General features: G+C 55.3%; 1 long non-coding RNA gene across 1 annotated transcript; it reads left to right on the top strand.

Annotated features, from left to right (window-relative positions):
* Positions 1-12,320: 12,320 nt before the first annotated feature.
* LOC131817803 (uncharacterized) lies at positions 12,321-13,195 on the top strand. Its single transcript, XR_009348589.1, has 3 exons — positions 12,321-12,429; positions 12,726-12,831; positions 13,064-13,195. It is a non-coding gene; the product is annotated as an uncharacterized LOC131817803 (long non-coding RNA).
* Positions 13,196-18,695: the final 5,500 nt, after the last annotated feature.

Genomic DNA, 18,695 nt, shown 5'->3' with positions numbered 1-18,695 from the left:
TTGCTTGTGCTGAGAGGGAGGAAGGGCGGGGTTTGTCCTGGCCTGGGGTCCCAGGAAATGTGTGAAGTAGGCAGGGTAGAGAGGGAAAAATTAAGGATGTAGAAATGATTTCACATATCAAATGAGGACTGTCAGATGAAGCCTTTGAAGTCAGTAGGGGAAAGTCAGGTTGTGAGACAATTGGCTGGTCGTTGAGGGTAAAAAATGGGCTCCACACCCAACTTCTTATATCAAAGTAAGTTTAGAAGAGAACGAAATATTTACATGTGAAAGATAGACAACTTGAGGAGAATTGGGGTGAATGTTTTGTAATCTTGGGGTGGTGGAATCTTTTATGACCATGACATGAAGTTGGGAAACACTAACTAAAAGCTTCATAGATCTGATTCCCTGAGAATCAAAAAGCTTTGTACAGAAGAGCAAAACAAAATGCCTTGAACAAAGTTAAAACGACAAGCCGAGAAAGCATGTTTGCAATACGTGACAAAGGATAAAGGTCTATTTTTAAACACCCACAAATTCAAAGAGCACGGTCAAAGTGAGCACAAGAAATGAACAGGGAATTCAAATAAGCAGACACAAAATTGACTGTAATGATAGTTTGTGAAAAAACGATATATTTTGCCCACCTCACTGCTGCTCAGGAAGAGGCAAGTGACATTACCGACATGCCTTCTGTTTGCCGGGCTGTCACACAGCCACGGCCTGTGTTGGTCAGGGCACGGGATAACGGGGACTTTCATTCATCATCAGCGGGAGCATAAAATGTCCATAACCCCTCTGGAGGGCAGTTTGGGAAAATGTTCAAAAACTTCATGTGTGTGTATTCTTCCACACAGTAATCGAGATCTAGAAACTTCTTTTGGGAGGTACCCAGATATGGTCACAAAGTTGAATGGGCAAGGATGACCACTGCAACACTGTTTATTGTAGGGAAGAATTGGAAGCCACTGGAATTGTTTGATATGGGGGGGCTGGTTAAGTCAACTATGGTTTACCCACACCCTGGGATAGCCACACACCTTTGAAAAGTAAACTACAGCTAACTGTACTCTTTATCAGCAAGTAGTTGCCACGTATTTTGCTGAGTAAGAAAAGAACGAACATAATTATTTTATTTATGTAAATGTAATCCTATCCACCATCCAGCCATCCGTCATCCATCCTCCTACATCCATCAGAATAGCAAGAGGTTTGGAAAAGTGTTAACTAGATGTTGGTGGTTATAATGGGAGGGGGATTTGGGGAAAACTTTTTTCAGTAGGTTTTTCTACACTGTGGAAATTTTCTGTAAGTATCTTTTATCTGTATAAAAAGGAAAATCAAATTTAAAAGGGGGCTACTCTAAAATCAGTGGTAGACAGCAGGGAAAGCAAGGAATAAGTAAATTCAAATAATTTAGAGAATTACATGGAGATTCATCTTTATGTCCTCTTTCAACTCCCCAAAAACTTTTTGTTAAGTTTTTTATTTCTTTTTTTTTTTTTAAAGATTTTATTTATTTATTTGACAGACAGAGATCACAAGTAGGCAGAGAGGCAGAGAGAGAGAGGAGGAAGCAGGCTTCCTGCTGAGCAGAGAGCCCGATGTGGGGCTCGATCCCAGGACCCTGGGATCATGACCTGAGCCGAAGGCAGAGGCTTTAACCTGCTGAGCCCCCCAGGAGCCCCAAGTTTTTTATTTCTTTAAGTAATCTCTACATCTGATGTGGGGCTCAAACTCACAACCCCAAGATCAAGAGTCTAACGTTCCACCAATGGCGGCAGCAAGGAGCCCCTCCCCAAATTTTATTTACTTTTTTTTTTAACAGAAAATGCTAACTTTTAATTCTCCCACAGAAGGCAAAATATATTTACATCTGATTTTTTTTACATGAGATCAGGGAAATAACAACTTCATTTCCCCCCATCCTGCTTTCCTTCGTTAGCTGCTGACTCAGCACGTCAGAATTGGAAAGTTTTCGTTTTCATGAGGTTAATGTTTATCATTGAAGAGTACAGCTAATCTATTTTCCCCTATTGCTGAATATGTCTTTAAACTTTTTTATTGTGGTAAAATACACACCACATGCAATGTCCCATTTCAAATGTCCCCTTTTTAGCCATTTTGAAGGATTCAGCTCTGTGGCGTTGGACACACGTTGCTGTGCAGCCGTCCCCACCTTCCAGTCTCTGGAACTTTCTCCTCTTCCCAAACCGAGACTCTGGTCCCATGAGTCGACGGTGGCCCTCCCCTCCCCCAGCCCTCGCAGCTCCCATCTGTTTTCTGAATCTGTGGATTTGCCTACTGTGTCTTCCACGTTCACATGGACCGGGCCAGCCCTTGTCCTCTGTGTCTGGTGTCTTTCTAGCTCAGGCACACTGCAGCACGAGTCACAATTGCATTCTTTTTTAAGGATGAATAATTTCCTACCGAACGGGTGGACCACCTTTTGTTTGTCGGTGCATCTGTCCACGGACATTTGCATAATTTCTGCTTTTGGCTGTTGCGAGCGCTGCTGCTGCGTGCCCACGTGTACAGGTGTCGTGGCCAATTTTTAAAAGGCATAAGCCTATGAAAGATGCAGGGTATGCGGGGAGCAGAGAGTGAGGGGCAGGTCCAAGCTCCCCTTTTCCACTCTAAGTGGAGGACCGACTCAGGCTCACACACGTAGAATCAGCTCTCTGAGATGCTGGCAGGGAAGAAAACGTTAATAAAAATTAAAATAAGCAAAGGCCTGATGGCAGAGCTAAACTTCTATAATCAAAGAGTTTGGGTTCGTTTCCAACGTAAGAAAAATGATAACCCGCTCGTCAAGATCTGGGAAACTTGAGTGGAGCATTTTACCTTTTCCCGACCTGCAGTCACCCCTGCTGGGTCGTGTGACTCAGAGGGAAGCACATTCTCCCGGGTCACACTGAGCCTATCCCGGGATGTGCAGGAAGGAGCCCAGTTCCTTGCTGGAGCCCCAGTCCGTGTCAGCGAGGTCAGCATCTTTAGAGCAAGATTTTTTGAGAAGTAACAAAGTGTCACATGTTTTTACCAAAAACAAGTATAGAGTGGATTTCAAAACATGACCCTGGAGATTTCCCCACCAACACTATTCAGCCGCCCCCCCTCCGACGCACACCTCCAGGAGCAAGCCCCGGAGGTCTTCTGGGAGGTGGTGTGCTCGGCTGGTCTTTGCATTTTTGATGACAGGCTTGGGATTTATAGTAACAGCTTTACTGAAAGGGGAATTTGCAACCTGGCCTTCTTGACACGGTGAACGCTGAGTTGCAAATGGATTAAAATTTTCCAAGAAGGGATCCACGCAGGATATCAAGTGAAGGGGGACACCAAGAGAGCGTGAAGTTTGACAGAGTTGATGGTTCGTAGAGCCAGATGGGTGGACAGGAAGTGACGTCTAGTGACCACGTCCTCAGCTCACCTCTTCCAGAATGGTTGCAAGTACCCCTCAGTTTCTCCTGGAGCCGAGAGGACCCGGACCGCCCAGTCCCCTGCAGGGCTGACCTTCAGGGCAGGTGGAGGGCCTGAGTGCTGCTGTTTTCAGCTTCTGCCTAGAACACAACCCTCTGCCGCCCTCTCTCCTCCCAGACCGGCTGCACGGTGGGATGAAGACACGGCGCGGGCCCATGCCGGGGGCTCGATCGCAGGGATCTTGGGTGGGATTTATATGAAGATAACCGTAACTTGGAGGAGGCACACATGAAAACGGATCACAATCATAACCTTTCTTTTCTCATACGATATCCTTGGATATCCTGCGGAGGGGGACCGAGATCCCCAGGTGTCCCTAATGACTGCACGACTGCTCATGTGGAAGATTCCGGTTTCTGGGCTTATCAGAGTCAGTTCCTAGAGCCAGATGTTGGGAGGGGAATGAGAGGTCTCCCAGGACCCCAAAATACTTCCCTAAGTCCCTCCGCCTGAGGTCCTATCCCCATTTGAAGCTTTTGTTTGGTTTAGGGCATCCAGCCTCTGCTGAAAAGGTTGCTTTTCAACCAAAGGGTGACGTCGTGGTTGCTTGGGAGGGCAGCCCGGACCGCAGGACACGGGCTTTGGGCTCTGATGACCCTGATGCCCGTCCCTGCCTCATGCCCTCACTGTCTGACGCTGACCACTCCTCCGAGGCTCGGCGCAGTGGGGAGGGTCGGGCAAGGCAGGGCTGATGCGGCGCCGCTGGAAAGCAACATGACCCTCGTGCCAAAATTAACATTTTCTAGAAGCCACATTAAAGAAGTAAAGAGAAGGAGGTGAAAGTGACTTTAATACTATTTTCCGTATCAGCCAGTCGATCGATGTCATCAATAGAAAAGTTATTGATGGGATCGCTCACGTTCCTTTTTCTCGAACGAAGCCTCCAAACCTTGGTGTGTTTCACCCGGAAAGAGCGGCTCCATGCACGGCAGCCGCATCTGCGGGGCTCAGGGGCCCCTTGGGGCCGGTGGGCGCCCTGCTGCAGCCGCAGGGAGCGTCCTCCAGGAATGGGCGCTGGGGGCTCCAACCGCTGCTTCCTCTCTCTGTGACTCTTCGGGGCCGGGGGCCACATACTAGCCCACTCCTGATGGCACCGAGGGTGTCCGGCTTCCTTCTGCTGTGCCACCGGCTGCCACGGACGGCTGGCTTCCCGCCAGAGACATTTGTCACCTCCCCGTTCTGCAGGTCACACGTCCGTGCGGACACAGCCGGGTCCGCTGCTCAGGACCTCCTAGGCTGTCCTGTAGGGACTGGCTGGGCTACGTTCTCCTCCTGAGGCTCGACTGGGGAGACTGCCTCCAGGCTCACTTGGGCTCCCGGCAGAATTCAGGTCCTTGAAGACGTGGGACAGAGGTTCTCCGTGTCCTGGCTGGATGTCCTCTGGGGACCGTCCTCGCTCCTGGAGGCTGTCCACATGCCAGCTCCCGCTTTCCCTGGGGGCCCGCAGGCTCTCACTCCGACTTCCCCTTCTGCTTTCAGCTTGTAAGGGGCTCAGGTGACCGACAGTCTTGTCTTGATTCACTCAGAGTCAACCGATTAGTAATCTTAGTTACAAAATCCCTTTGTCATGTAACAGGTATGATCAGGGCATGACATCTGTGGCCTGCACAGCCCCAGGGATTAGGGCAGGAGGCCTCAGGGGCCGTTTTCAGGGGCGTCCACCTCGTTACTACCAGTCGAGCGGGACGGATGTACGAGGCTCCGTCAGCGGCCTGCTCTCCCGCTTAGGTGGCCTGGACGTCCCGGCAAGGTTGGTGGTGCAGGGGGCCGTGGCTCTGTAGAGAGCACCCGTCGGTCGGATCTAGGGCTGATTCGGGGAGCTCTCTCTGTTTCTCCGAACTAATAATCTTCCCAAGCATTTGACCAAGGGCAACTGGCCTTCTGTTCTCCCAACCACGTCTACAGACCAGGGGACACTGTCGTCTGATGCTAACACTTTCCGTCTTTTGGGTTTCCGAGGTTGAATGCAGTGCTGATTTTAGGGCAAGATTCTCTGGAATGGTTTGGAAGCAAAGGTGATGTTCGTGGAAAGACGCCATCACAGTCTTGCTTCCCGCGTTGGGGTCTGAGCAGAGCCGGTGTTGGGGGACCCGCGGGGACAGGAAAGCCTGTCTCCTGAGATACATGTGCTGTGCTGCTGTCCTGCCCTTTACAAGCAAGTTAAGGGGAAGGTGTGTCACAGAATTGTCGTGTGTTCCTTTATGCCTATAAAAAGGCATTGTTCGAGGCTTCCCATCCGGGGCTTGGCCCTAATGCGAGGCACTGCAGTCCCGCTTGAACGTCCTGGGCACGAGGCCTCCAGGTACGACCACGTCGGGGGTAGAACGTAGGCATTTGCCAGAATGGGCTCGAGGGACAGGTGGCCCCTCCCTGGCCAGTGGCTATTCTCAAGGCATTCCAGTACATGGGCGCAGTTAAATTAGCAGGGTTGCCTGATGGAGACCAATATCAATTCATAGAATTTCTCCTCGTTCCTCATCTGGGGCCCGTGGGGTCCACAGAGCAATGGCCGCCTCTGTAGGATTGTCTCCTTTGTCACTCTATACCTTCTATTCTATGCCTTTCATAACCATTACTCCTGAAGGGGCCTGTCAGGCCTCACCAGATTGCGAAAGGAGTCTGTTCAAGGGTCCTGGGGCCGCCATAACAAATGGCCAAAACCTGGGTGGCTGAAAGCAACAGGAACGTGTTCTTTCCCACCTTCTGGAGGCCAGAAGTCTGAAATCGAAGTGTCCGCAGGCTTTGGAGGAGAGCCCCCTCTGTGCTCGTCTCCTGGCCTCTGGCGGCTGCCGGTGACCCTGGGTGTTCCTTGCTCAGGCTGCATCCCTCGGACCTCTCTGCCTGGGGCACCCGTGTTCTCTGTTCTGACAAAGACACCTTCAGTCCTGGGTAATCTCATCTTGAGATCCATAACTTAGTTACAGCTGGAAAGCCCCTTTTCCAAAGAAGGCCACCTTTCCTGGGCCTGGGTCTGAGGGCGTGGAGGTGTCTCTTCGGGGGGTCACCACTGATCCCACCGTGGAGTCCCTGATACAAAATAAGGTTAAGAATCTTCGGGATCTTCCTAGAGGATGACTGATCTCTCCTACCAGAACTTCACCTTCTCATGATTGTTGCTGCTGTAACATGCTCGCATTCCTGACTTGCACACCGAAAATCATGCTTCCCTAGACCCCCCACACTCCTTAAACAGCCTCGGAACGGGATCAAGTTTAGCAGGGACGGACAAGGGTGCCTTTCCCCTTGTTTTATGCTCACAAACAGCTGAATCAGGAAACCACTGGATGGAGGCGGCTTGACATCTCTCCCACATACACTTGACGGCGGGACACTCCATAAATGCTTTTGTGCCAGAAGGAAACTCCCTCCATGCCTGGGATGGTGCCTCTCAGCTTTGGGCTTGGTCTCAAGTTGGACACCCACATCCCTGCTCCCTGGCACTTCCCCTGAGACACTGGAAACCACTGCGGGGTCAGGGCTGGCTGGGCACCCTGTCCTTCACAAACCACTTTCTCCCGCATGACTCCGTGGGACCGCCGTGATGGTCCTCCTACCGCTCACGTGGCCCATCACCCCGCTCTTCTGCTCTCAGCTGAAATGTCACCTCCTCCGAGCCACCCTTTCTGCCCCGAGGTGCCTCGCATTTTCTCTTCTCTTTTTCCTCCTTTGTCCTTCTCTGACCGCGCCTGCACGGCAAGGAGACAGGCGACCTCCACGCCTTTGAATGACATAATTTTTAAATTTCCTCCAGTCAAAACCAGAAGAGAGAAGTGGAAAGCGCTGGGTGAAAACCGTGTCATTCGTTCGCTGAGGACACGCGCACGGTGACATTTGGGTGATTTCGGCTTGGATGTTCCATGAGAATTATTCCAAAATCGCACGGGCGCCAAGCGTTGACCCTGACCCTGAGCCGCCGCCGTGTCCATCCCCCGGGCCCCCCGCGGCTGTTTTGTGCCGGTTTCGGCTCGTGTCGTCTTCCTGACTCAGAGCTCCCGGGCCAACAGATCCACCGTTTTAAAGCATACAGCCCGGGTGGATTTTAGGGTGCTCTCAAGGGGGGGGGACTCAAGTGACTTTTGGGGTGCTTGGCTGTTGCAGAAGCAAACGTTTCAAAAAAATTCCTGCCCCAGCGCGGGATTTGTGTTCTCTGCGTGGAGCCAGGATCCGGGGATGCGTGCGAGGGCCGGGGGCAGAGGCGCTGCCCCGCGGGACGGCAGGGGAAGCTGTGAGCCAGGGAAAGGAGAACTGGCTTTCTGGAAACCCCCAGGTTCATGGTCAGGGAGACCAACCACCCACGGAAAACTTTTCTGAATGACACAATGAATTCTTCTATCCTGTCGCCAACCTGAGGCGAAGACACCCACGAGCCACACGCCGTCTTCCCCGGGGCAGCCACGTCCCAGCGCGTCCCTCGGGCCCCATCTGCGCGCAGCTCCCCCGCTTCCCGCCATGTCCCTTCCTCTCCCGCCAGTAACCTGGACTCAAGTTCTCTGGGACCTGCGCTGTCTGTCCCCAGGCACGCTCACAGGCCCGCCACCAGCCTGCTCCTTAGACGCTCGAGGCAACACACAGTCCAAGAGAGGAAGCCAGGCTCCCGTTTGCTGACTGGCCGATCCGTGTGTCTCGTTGCCTCTACGTGTCTGCACGTGGCCCTTGGGGTGCTGGTGCTCAGCCCGCCCCGCTTCCCCGCCAGACCCCAAGGCCCTCCGGCAAGCTGTCTGTGAGAAGGAGCTTCATGGGCTGAACCGGCGCGTGCCGCATGTGTGCATTGCTGTCTTTCCCCTGGACGCCGGCCTGCTGGCCCCGCCTGGGTCCTCACCACATACACGGTTTGTCCCCTCCAGGGAGGCCCCAGGCATCCCGAGAGAGGAGATTATGGTCATCCTTTGTTCCTCTGGATCATTTAGTCTACACCGCGTGTGTGCGTCTTCTAAGCAGGTTAGAAAGTCAGTCCGGGATCAAGGAACGATGTAGGATGCCCTCCGGTCCTAGCTGGGCCGTGTCTGGGTCCCCGGGTGAGCACGAGGGTTCTGGCCTGACTCTTCCTCACACCTGGTTCCCATCTCTGGATCTGTCCCTGTGATTTCTGCTTCTAGTGTAAGCGTTTTGGCTGCTGGCTCTCACTCCCAGATGCCTCCTTGGGCACACATCACTTTGCACACATGCAGGGCAGTTTTGGGGCTGATCCTGTGGCTCCCTGACTTTCTGTCTCTACCTGGGTTGCCACTGTGTCCCCTTAGTCCCAGCTGTTCTGTGACAGGACTGGACATCAGCAGGGCACACCCTTCCGTCCATATCATCAGGCAACGCCGTCTTGGCTCTTCTTGTGATGTTCTGTTTCCCATCCATGAACATGGTATGTTCTCCACTCCGTTGTGCTCACTTCCAGTAACGGGGCACTTTCTGTTACATAGATGGTTCCCTCTCGCTGTGTCCTCACATGGTGGAGGGCAAGGGGTCTCTCTGGAGCCTTCCATGGGGCACAAACCCCATTCACGGAGGCTCTGTCCTCGTGATCAAACCACCCCCAAAGGGATCAGGCTTCAACATAAGAATATTGAGGGACAGGCATTCCTGGAAGTTCATGTGCAGACAGTAAATTACCCAAACTGAGCAACAAATGAGCAGGTGAACACATAAGGACAGTCCGTAGGGGAAGGAAGTCTGGCTCCTTTGCTCCAGACGGTGACCCGCCTGTTCACCACAGGGGGGTGGGGCAGGGGGCGGTGGTGCCTCAGCAGCGCACCGTCTCTCTAGAGTCCTGCCTCCTGGATGACACAGGTTTTCCATTTACTCACACCTGAGAAACAGTCCCTGGAAATTATTCTACGAGGCGACAGTTGCAAACGCTCGGGGGGCCCTGAGAGCAGCCCCAAGGCTTGGAGGCGCGCGGAAGGGAGGGTGCACAGCTCCTGAGGCTTGGTGTGAACTCGGGTCACCCGCACACACACGCGGCCTTCGCGCCCACTCCTGGAGGGGAAGCAGGTGGCTTGCAAGCGATGACACATCTGTTTGCAGGAGCGGGTGACGGCGGCAGACAAAGAGCTCGAGCAAGGAGAAGGCGGTCCGGGAGGCAAGGACTGACTTGTGAAGAAATCGCCCTCCGTGTCCTCTCCCAAGGGCCTCCCCACCAGGCTCCCGGTTGGCCGGTGTTGGGGCACTAGCCCTGCTCTGCCTGGGGAAGTGCAGGCTGGAGATCAGGAAGAAACTGGAGTGTCCAGTTAATTCAACCTTTGCGCTTCTGGGAGGGGAGACAGAGCCGTGAATACCCCCCCCCCCCCCCGCCGCACCTGTGTCCCTGAGCAAAGCAACACGGAAGAGTGAAGAGCTTCTGCCTCCCTGAGCCTCACGGTCCCCATCTGCCCAGTGGGGCAATCAAACCTGTCCCCCAGCGTTGTTTGGAGAACCACGTGAGAAGGTCCGAGAGCAAGTGTTTGGTAAAAGAGAAAGCAAATTGCAGATCGAATTCACCGCTGCCGGTCTCACCCGGGTTCGGGCACCATCCAGCCCTTCCTCTTCGTTTTCGGAGTGGAGTTCTGCAAGGCAGCAGTGGCAGGGGGTTCACGCGCTGCGCCCTGGCCTTGGGAACCAGCCGCGCGTCATCTCTCCTTTGCCGCCAGTTATGAGGCACGTTGTAGACAACCACGTGATCGCAGGAAACAGATGACGACCCAGTGTGGATGCGACTGCCTCCGTTCATGAAATACTCACGGAACACCCGTTAGGGACAATGTAATTGAGCTGGAATCACGATTTTTTTTTTTTTTTTTTTGTACTCATTTATCTAAGTAAGCTCTGCTCTCGGTGTGGGACTTGAACTCATGACCCCGAGATCAAGAGTCTCATGTTCTCGCAACTGAAGCCAGCCGGGTGCCCCCCGGAATCACCATCTTAAACTTTCAAGTGACCCGGCGCGTTTAGGGTTAAGCAGTGCTCTCGGATGGGAGACAGGGAGGGAGGAGGCCTTCCCCCCAAACCTGCCGCGGCCCAGCATGCACCTGTGCCGTCCCCGGTCCCCGGGGAGGGGCAGCTCCCCAGCTCAGCCGTGGGCACGCGAGGGCACAGCCCATCCTAAAGGATGTGAAGTCTCTGCCCCATCCCTTAGGATCGGGGCCAGCACGGGGTTCGGACGCGATGTTTGAAAAGTCTCTGAACCCTCAGAGCCATGGCTCTATCTAGAGGTCGGCAGCCGCAGTTGTGCTGGTTCCTCCCCCTGTGCACGCACCGTGCGTGTGTCAGAGAACTGTGTGTCGCAGGTCGGCAGAGGGAGCTTGCGCTCGGTGTGGATGCACTTGATCCGGGTCATTCAGAGATGCTGCTTGGGCGCACGGGGTCGGGCCTCACCCCCAGTGTCCTACGTGCCCCGTGGTACTTACGCGGATTACATTTCAAGGACATTCATCTTCGGCACACCTCAGAATCGACAGTTTCGGGAAACCAGGATTTCCTAGCCACAGCCCCAAATGTTAAGATATTTTCCTTCTGTGTTTAGAACCCTCATACTCCAAAAAATCATTGTTTTTCAAGACCTTTTAAAGCTCTTTCACTAGTAAGCAGTTTGGGTATAAAGTTTATGAAGTTTATATATAAAGACAAAAAAATTATCAAATGGCTTAGTATGATTTTTTAAAAAGATTTTATTTATTTGTCAGAGAGAGACCCAGCAAGAGAGGGAGCACAAACAGGGGGAGTGGGAGAGGGAGAAGCCGGCTCCCCACCGAGCAGGGAGTGCTGGGGCCCAGGACCCCGCGATCGTGACCTGAGCGGAGGGCAGACGCCCCGTGACTGAGCCCCCTGGATGCCCCAACTGCGGTTCTTTACGCTCAGGTTTTGTGCGCTTTGCTTCCTGCCCCTCCTCTGGAGGACGGTTATGGATTAGGTACAGGGAACATTTTGCCAGGGTTGAATGAACATCCAGGCGGGGAATGAACGATGCATTTAGAAGTAATGAAGTGTAGGGCGTCCAACCCAGAGACCTCAGATTTTTATTCATCGTCCTTTCGGGATAAAGACCTACATCGGGGTCAGTGTTAGTGGTGTAGTTTTTGGCATGTCGGTGAGGTTGGTGGGGTCATCTTGGGGGCCAAAAGGTGGTTTTATGAAAGCACGGGGACCAGATCCGGCACTGTGAGGAGCAACTGCTTGAATACTAGGGGCGAGGGGAGGTGAAGAAAGGGAAACCCGAGGGTTTCATACCTGACAAGAGGCTCACTGGAGGCGGGAGGCTGGCGCTGCCGAGCGGCGGGGCCTTTCCATGGAGCAGAGCGCGGCCATCAGACAGCGGGAGCTTCCGGAGGGACCGGATTCTCAGCCTCCAGGAGCTGCCGCCGGCTGCGGGCTGTGAGGACGTTCGGTTTTGTCTACACTTCTGCCTTTGCTTCCCACCTGGTTAGCAGCCAACAGATAATCCCCTAAACCCACCTTGAGCAAACAGAGGGATCAGGTCGGTTACCAGCCAAACCCGGGGAAGGATGTGGGGTCAAAGTTCACGTCTCCCGCGCAGTCCGAAGTCTTCTGCCGTTTCTGGGTGTTTCCTTCCCAAGGCCCTCGAGTCAGCCCTGACCTGCGCCCTCGACGAGAAAGCCCCTTTGTTGGGAGACAGCCTCTCAGGTGAGGAAGCCGCCCACCTGTGTCCCTGCACGCTCGCGCACACACAGGGCACACGCACACGCTCCCGGGGCCTTGAACTAGCCGACAGCCTGCAGCCATCTGTTCGGTGCTGTGTCAACTAATGAATGAATCTGTCCCTTATCTGGCGGGATCAACTGCCAACTTCCCCGCCGGGGTTGGCTTTCCCAGGCAGGCCCCTTGCTTCCTGCACCTGCGGCTCCGCCTTCCTTCTGACCCCGCCGAGGGCCCGTCGGGGCTTGAGCAACGTCCCTGTCCCTGTCCACAGTGCGTCCGCTGTCCGCTGCCGCTGTTTTCATTTTTCACACAAACCCTAAATATGGAAGGCCCGTCCTGCTGCAGGTACGTGCCCGTGGACATCCCCCCGGGTCCCGATGCGGTACCTTCCAGCCCCAGGAAGGCTCCCCGGGGACCCACGCCGGTCATTCTGGCTCAGCCCCCTCCCCCGGCTCCCAGAGGTGACTCGGTTCCCACGTCCGTCGCCTCCGTTCTGCTTGCTCTTGACAACGAAGTCCCTCGGACGTGTGTTTTGGCGGGTGAGCTCCCTGCCCTCATTTCTCTTGGGGACGTATTTAGGAGGTATTTAGGAGCGTATCTGGGCATGGCGTAGGCATGGGTATAACCGATGTTTCCCAAAGTGACTGTACCTGTTTGCACTCCTGCCGGCCGCGTGTGAACCTCCTCACCGTCCGCACCACTCCCGACGCTTGGTACCGTCCGTCTTCATTTCAGCCATGCTGGTGGGTATGTAGTGCTGTCTTACTGTTTGTTCGTTTGTTTTAAGATTTTATTGTTTATTTGAGAGATGGGGAGAGACTGAGAATGAGTGGGGGGCAGTGCAGCAGGAGAAGCAGCCTCCCAGTGCACAAGGAGCCCGATGCGGGGCTCGATTCCACGACGCTGGGATCACGACCTGAGCTGAAGGCAGATGCTTCACCGACTGAGCCCCCCAGGCGCCCCTTATTGTGGTTTTCAGGTTGGGTTCCCGTGATTTGAATCACCCGACCCTGCCCCTCCTGGCCATTTGGTTAGCGCCGTGGTTGCATCTTTTGGTCGACACAAGCATGGAAACTCAGAGTGTGAACATGACCTCCTACGTCAAGGGGACTCACCTTCAATAGTCTTAGGACTGAATGAACGCGGCGTTGCACTGATGCGCACAGAAACCACTTCAGGGACGTTAAGGATCTCCCTCTAAGCCCAGCAGCCCCGCGCATGGATGTCACGTTTCTTTGACCCAAGGCTGAGCACTCGCCCAGGCTCAGGGACGTGGGAACGGGGCACATAAAGAGCCCTAGAGACGGGGCGCCTGGGTGGGTCAGTGGGTTAAAGCCTCTGCCTTCGGCTCAGGTCATGATCCCAGGGTTCTGGGATCAAGCCCCGCGTCCGGCTCTCTGCTCAGCGGGGAGCCTGCTTCCCCCTCTCTCTCTGCCTGCCTCTCTGCCTACTTGTGATTTCTGTCTGTCAAATAAATGAATAAAATTAAAAAATAAAATAAAAGAGCCCTAGAGACCAGTCGGGGCAGCGCGTGGTCCCGGTGTCCGCCTCCCACCGGAGTAGAGCAGCGCCGGGTGCTCGCCGGGCAGGTCCTGGAGCCCAGCAGCCACCGCACAGGCCGTGTAGACCGTGTAGACCGTGTAGACTGTGTAGACTGCATTTCTGCGGCCGCCATTGCTCCCACCACATTTCTCCGAAAACGGCCCACGATATCTGGCGGCTCAGTCCACGGCCCCGGCGGGGGTTGGAGACGCAATCTGCCTCTCTCTCTCTGGGGCGTCGCTCTTCAGAGGCTGCGGGGAGTCATTTCTTGAAAACAGGTGTGGTGAGCCGTGCCCAGCCTGCGCTCTTCCCGCCGCCAGGCATCCGTGCCGCGCGGTGCATCTCGCTTTTCTGGCGTGGTTGCTGCTTTCTCGACCGGTTTAAGGGATCTGTGCCTCCCCCCTCACTGCTGTCTTGACGGCGAGGTTAGTTTTTGGCCGACGTCCTGGTGTGCCCGCGCTGGGTTTCTGACCCACGGCCTGCCCCGCCCCCGCGTGGGGCCCGCTCTCCAGAGCCTTCCTTATCCAGCAGCCCACAGAGCACTCCGCGGAGGGCAGGTCTCTGCCTGGGGCCTGTTCTCCGCCTGCTTATCTGGGGCTCCTCGGGGCCCACCCACAGCCGCAGCGTTGGCTTTGCCAGGCGCCGACCTTGTCTGAGTTGGCGCTGCTGCCCTCGGGGGAGAGCAGTCGTGTCATTGTGCGGACGTGGTCTCAGGCAGAAAATTCCATTTAGAGTCAGTAGGACATCTTGGAGGGGTCAGTTCCCTTCTAGTTGTCAGGCGTTGGTCTCGTGGAAATATGCCATTGGGGACAAGTGCCAAACGGTACCTGCTTCCTCCACCCAGAGCTGTCCTTAGAGGGGCCCTGGAGGCAAGCGCAGGAAGATGGAGAAACAGGAGGAGCCCGTCGGGGTCCTTGTGGCCACTGTTGCCGCCGGCCCTCCCGGGAAGCAAACGCATCCCGGAAAGCACCTGCCCCCGCTCCCACCGTCCTGTGAATGTGGGGCCCGTGGGACCCCAGGGAAAGCGCAGCGCAGCCTAGCGAACAGCAGACGCAGGTGGCTGACGGCACGTGGACGCAGCCGCAGGCTCCCTTGGAACATGCTTCTGTGCGTCAGTAAACCCTTCAGACCTAGGAGCTGGCGCAGAAGGGAGTCAGCGCAGCAGGGCTGAGACCGTGGTCCCCAGAAAGGCCAGCTGGCCAGGCCAGCCCTGAGCTGGCGTCTGGGAACTTGGATGGGGGTCCCCCCGCCCCCCAGCACTGATAAGAGGGGTTCCCGGGGCCGACATTATGTAAACAGCGTGGTTGACGCAGAACACCTGTTTCCCTGCCGGGACGGGTCTGGGTCTGGGCCAGGCGGAGGAGGGAGTGCACATGACCGCTCTCGGGAAAACCCTTGTGCTCCGTCCCCGGCGGCTTCCGGTGTGGGCAGCACTTCACCTGGTCACAACATGTCGCTGGGCCATTGAGTGTGTCCTGTGTGAGCCCCGGGAGGGGGCCCTGGACGCCGGCGCCTGCTCCCCCCGGGCGTTGCCGGTGTGCCCGTCTCTTTGCTGCTCGTGCTTTCGGTCCCCACCTGTTACTCCATCACGGCCGTGGGTCCGGCTCTCCGGTGAGTCCGTGAGTCCTTCTAGTGAATTACTGAAACCGGGCGTGTTTTTGGAGAACCTCAAGTAAGAGGAGTATACACCAGAGCGTACTTCCTGGGCGGAGAGGGGACGGACGTCCGTCTTCCCAGCCGCCTCCCCTGCTGCCCCCCGAGATCGCCTCTCATGGTGAACTCACACGGGTCTGTTTAAGGCACCCCTGACTCGGGGCTGTGCTAAGCCAGAATAAGAAGTTCTGCTTTATCTTAAGGAGAATTCAGTGAAACCGCTCATAAATGTGTACTTTAGGTCCTCAATTATGTTATCGAGGTTTCAGTGTGGCTGGAGTCGTCTGTGTGCCGAAAACGAGGGTCAGAGGTTGGAGTAAGAAAAAAAAAAAAAAGGCTTGAGTTGGAACTAAGGGATGGCGTGACAGGCAGAATAATGACCCCAGAGTCACCTGTGTCCTGATCTGTGGCTCCTGGGAGCATGTCGATTGCTGGCAAAGGGAGATCACGGCCGCAGATGGGCTTGAACTTGCTAAGCAGCTGGCCGTAGGCAGGGAGAGTGCTCTGGTCGTGCGGGTGGGAGGTGCGTGCACACCCTGCGTGATCACGGGGTACTTGAATGTTTGGGTCGCTTGTAAAGAGCACGCGTTGGCCTCTCGCCGCTCCAGAGGCCGGGACGTGCACAATGAAGGGGCTGCCGGATTCCGTGTCTGGTGAGGCGCCCTGGCGGCCGCACCACCTCCCGAGGGCTTCACCTCCTAATGCCACCCCCGCGGGGTTAAGATTTCGACATACGAGTTTTGGGGGGCGCCTATGGCCAGGGATGCAGAAGAGAATGGCAAAGTGATGTGATGTGCAAACGGGCCATCGGGGCTTTTAAGACGAGGCCGGGGCTACGGCCCTAAGACGCTGGGAAGATGATGGAACACAGCTCCGTGGACACCTTGATCTTAGCCCCATGAGCCTCGGGTTGGATTTCTGACCTGCAGAACTGAAAGTGTTTGATGTTATGGGAATCCTGGGAAATGCACAGAGAGTTGTCGAGGTTTCGTTTTTGGTGGACGAAGAACGGTAAAAGGCAGGGGCCGCAGGCTGTGACCCGCTCATCAGACGCACCGGGTGCCAGCACCTGTCGGGTTCCTGGGCGGGAGGCAGAACCCCGCCGCGGCTGACTCTGGCTTCCTCAGGAGGGAGTGGACACCTGTCCTCCCGGCATGCGCCCCTCGAGCTCTCTTGAACGCGCTCTCTAAGCCTGGCTTGGAAGGCGCGAAGGAAAGGTGGGGACTGGAGCGTGAGCAGCTCCTCCCAGAGAGATCTCCTCGCCAATTCCCTTAGAGAGCCCCCAACCTCCCTGGGGGTCCCTGTGCTCTCAGGCAGCCCTCACTCATCCTAAGAGGTAGGAAGGACTAGGCCAGGCCATACAAAACGGCCCTTTTCTGTAGGGCAGAAAATAGTTGACTTTTGGCAATTTCAAATAATTTAACCTAATATCAGGTTAAAATCTCATCGATGCCACGAACAGATGGGGACACCAAAAGTTAGCAAGGTTAACTCCTTTGCTCAAGGGCACACATGCAGTGAGCCAGGACCTTGGCTCTGAACCGGGGCCCCACTGCAGAATGTGCTGTTCTGATGGCAGAGGTTGGCTGCCATCCATCAGGTCGGGAGGGTGTGGTTTTCCAACGCCAGGATGAGGCCGCGGGGGAACCCCCGTCCCTGGAGAGGCTGGAGCTCAGGGAGGAGGGATGAGCACACGTGGGGACAGGGCATGGGGATGAGGCGTAGGCTGCTGCAGGACCGGAGTGCAATGTACCCGGACTGTGAGGTGCTGACAGGTCAGCGGGGAGGAAGGAATGGTCAGAGACGCTTTGGTTCTTGGGTCTCTTGTCCTTGGCACTGTGCCCAGCCCATAGCAGCTGCTCCGTCAACGCTCGTTAAGTTGGAACAGAACTAAACCCTCAGGCTAGAAGTTGTTCCCAGGCAGTGAGGAGTCACCATGTTGAACACCCGAGGCTTGGGGAGCAGGTTCGGTGTATGCCGGTGTGCGGTGAGCAGCTCTCGCAATGGATCTAGTGACACCTACTGCCGGTGACGCTGGGACAGCGGCGCGGCTGACCTCTCTGTATTTGTGTGCTCCCATCTGGACCTAACCGGAGCGTGGAGTGGAAATCTGGGCCCACGTCTCTGTGCCGTGGGCACCGCTGACCGGGACGGAAACCCGAGTATGAACACACATGCAGGCTCTTTAAAAAATTTCTGAGTTCTGGAAGCTCGTCCTACATCATAAGGAACATATCAAAATACTCCCACATCCCCAAACACTCTTCAAGAATTTGAGCTTTGAAAAAGGAGTTTTCATTCAAAATTATTTGGCGACAGGGAACTCATTTAATTCATGATTGCTATGACTTCCTGGCAATCATGGTATTAGGAAATTCTTACTAAGTGATTTCTAACTCCTGTGTGGTTTTCAAATACGACCAAATGCTTATCAGCAAAGAAATTACAGTTTGAAGTTGGCATGTTACGTGTTGAGGAGTTTTCTTTGAACATTCGTTAATTTTAAGTTTGCAGTGAGCCTTTTGCATTTGGGGGCCAATAAAATTTCTTTTTCTGGCTCAAACATTTTCATAGGTTCTTGAAAAGCCTAATGAATGGGCGGCTCAGTAAACACTGCTGGGTGTGTATGATTGCTGGGGGGGAGGCAGCAAGAGTCCACCGGGATTGCTGTTCTCCCCGTAAGGCTGCCCCAGACCTGATTGTGGGGAAGACTTTTTCCTTCTGTCTCCAGGGTTTCCTTTGTCATTTCCGTCACGGCATTGCCCCCCATGTCTAGTAAATGCCAGCTAACATCCCAGAGGGGCTGGAAACCGGACACCGGCAAGCAGAGGACCCCGTCTCAACACAACTGACATTTCCTGGGGAAAAGAATTTATGATAAAAGCTTCCCTAATTGGACATTCTAGCGCTGATATGGACCATCCTGATTTTATTTCTGGTCTTCAGAGGGCGACGGCTTCAGATACCTTTTCCTAGCTGCGCACTTTTTCTTCCTTTCACAGCCCCGCTCAGCTGCCGCCCCCGGTCACCGAGGACCAGGTCTGTAACACGGGTCAGGTGTCAAGTCTGCCCCTGTCCGGACATGCTCCCAGGGGCTCCCTCGGGCGGGGGGTGCTTCCCGCGCAGCTCCAGGAATCGGGGCCACACTGGCCGAGATGGGGGTCACCCCGCTGGGGCCGCGGGCCGTCTGCAGCACGACCCCTGGCCGCCCCCCCCCCCCCCCAGCCGTGACTTCCGAGGGTCTCCGCCGGGGCCCGGCCCCGTGCGCTCTGACCCCCGCATCCACCCCCGAGCCCTGACTCCGGGATCTGAAGGCGGCGGCAGGCCCGGCGCGACCTGACCTCCAGGCTCCGACCCGCGCCTCCGCCCGCGGGCCCGGCTTCGCCCCGACCTCCGCAGTCCGACCCCCGCGTCGC

Source organism: Mustela lutreola, chromosome 16 (genome assembly GCF_030435805.1).
Source record: "Mustela lutreola isolate mMusLut2 chromosome 16, mMusLut2.pri, whole genome shotgun sequence".
Classification (NCBI taxonomy): Eukaryota; Metazoa; Chordata; class Mammalia; order Carnivora; family Mustelidae; genus Mustela; species Mustela lutreola.
Note: the sequence above shows the minus strand (reverse complement) of the source record. Positions and strands in the feature narration are given on the sequence as shown.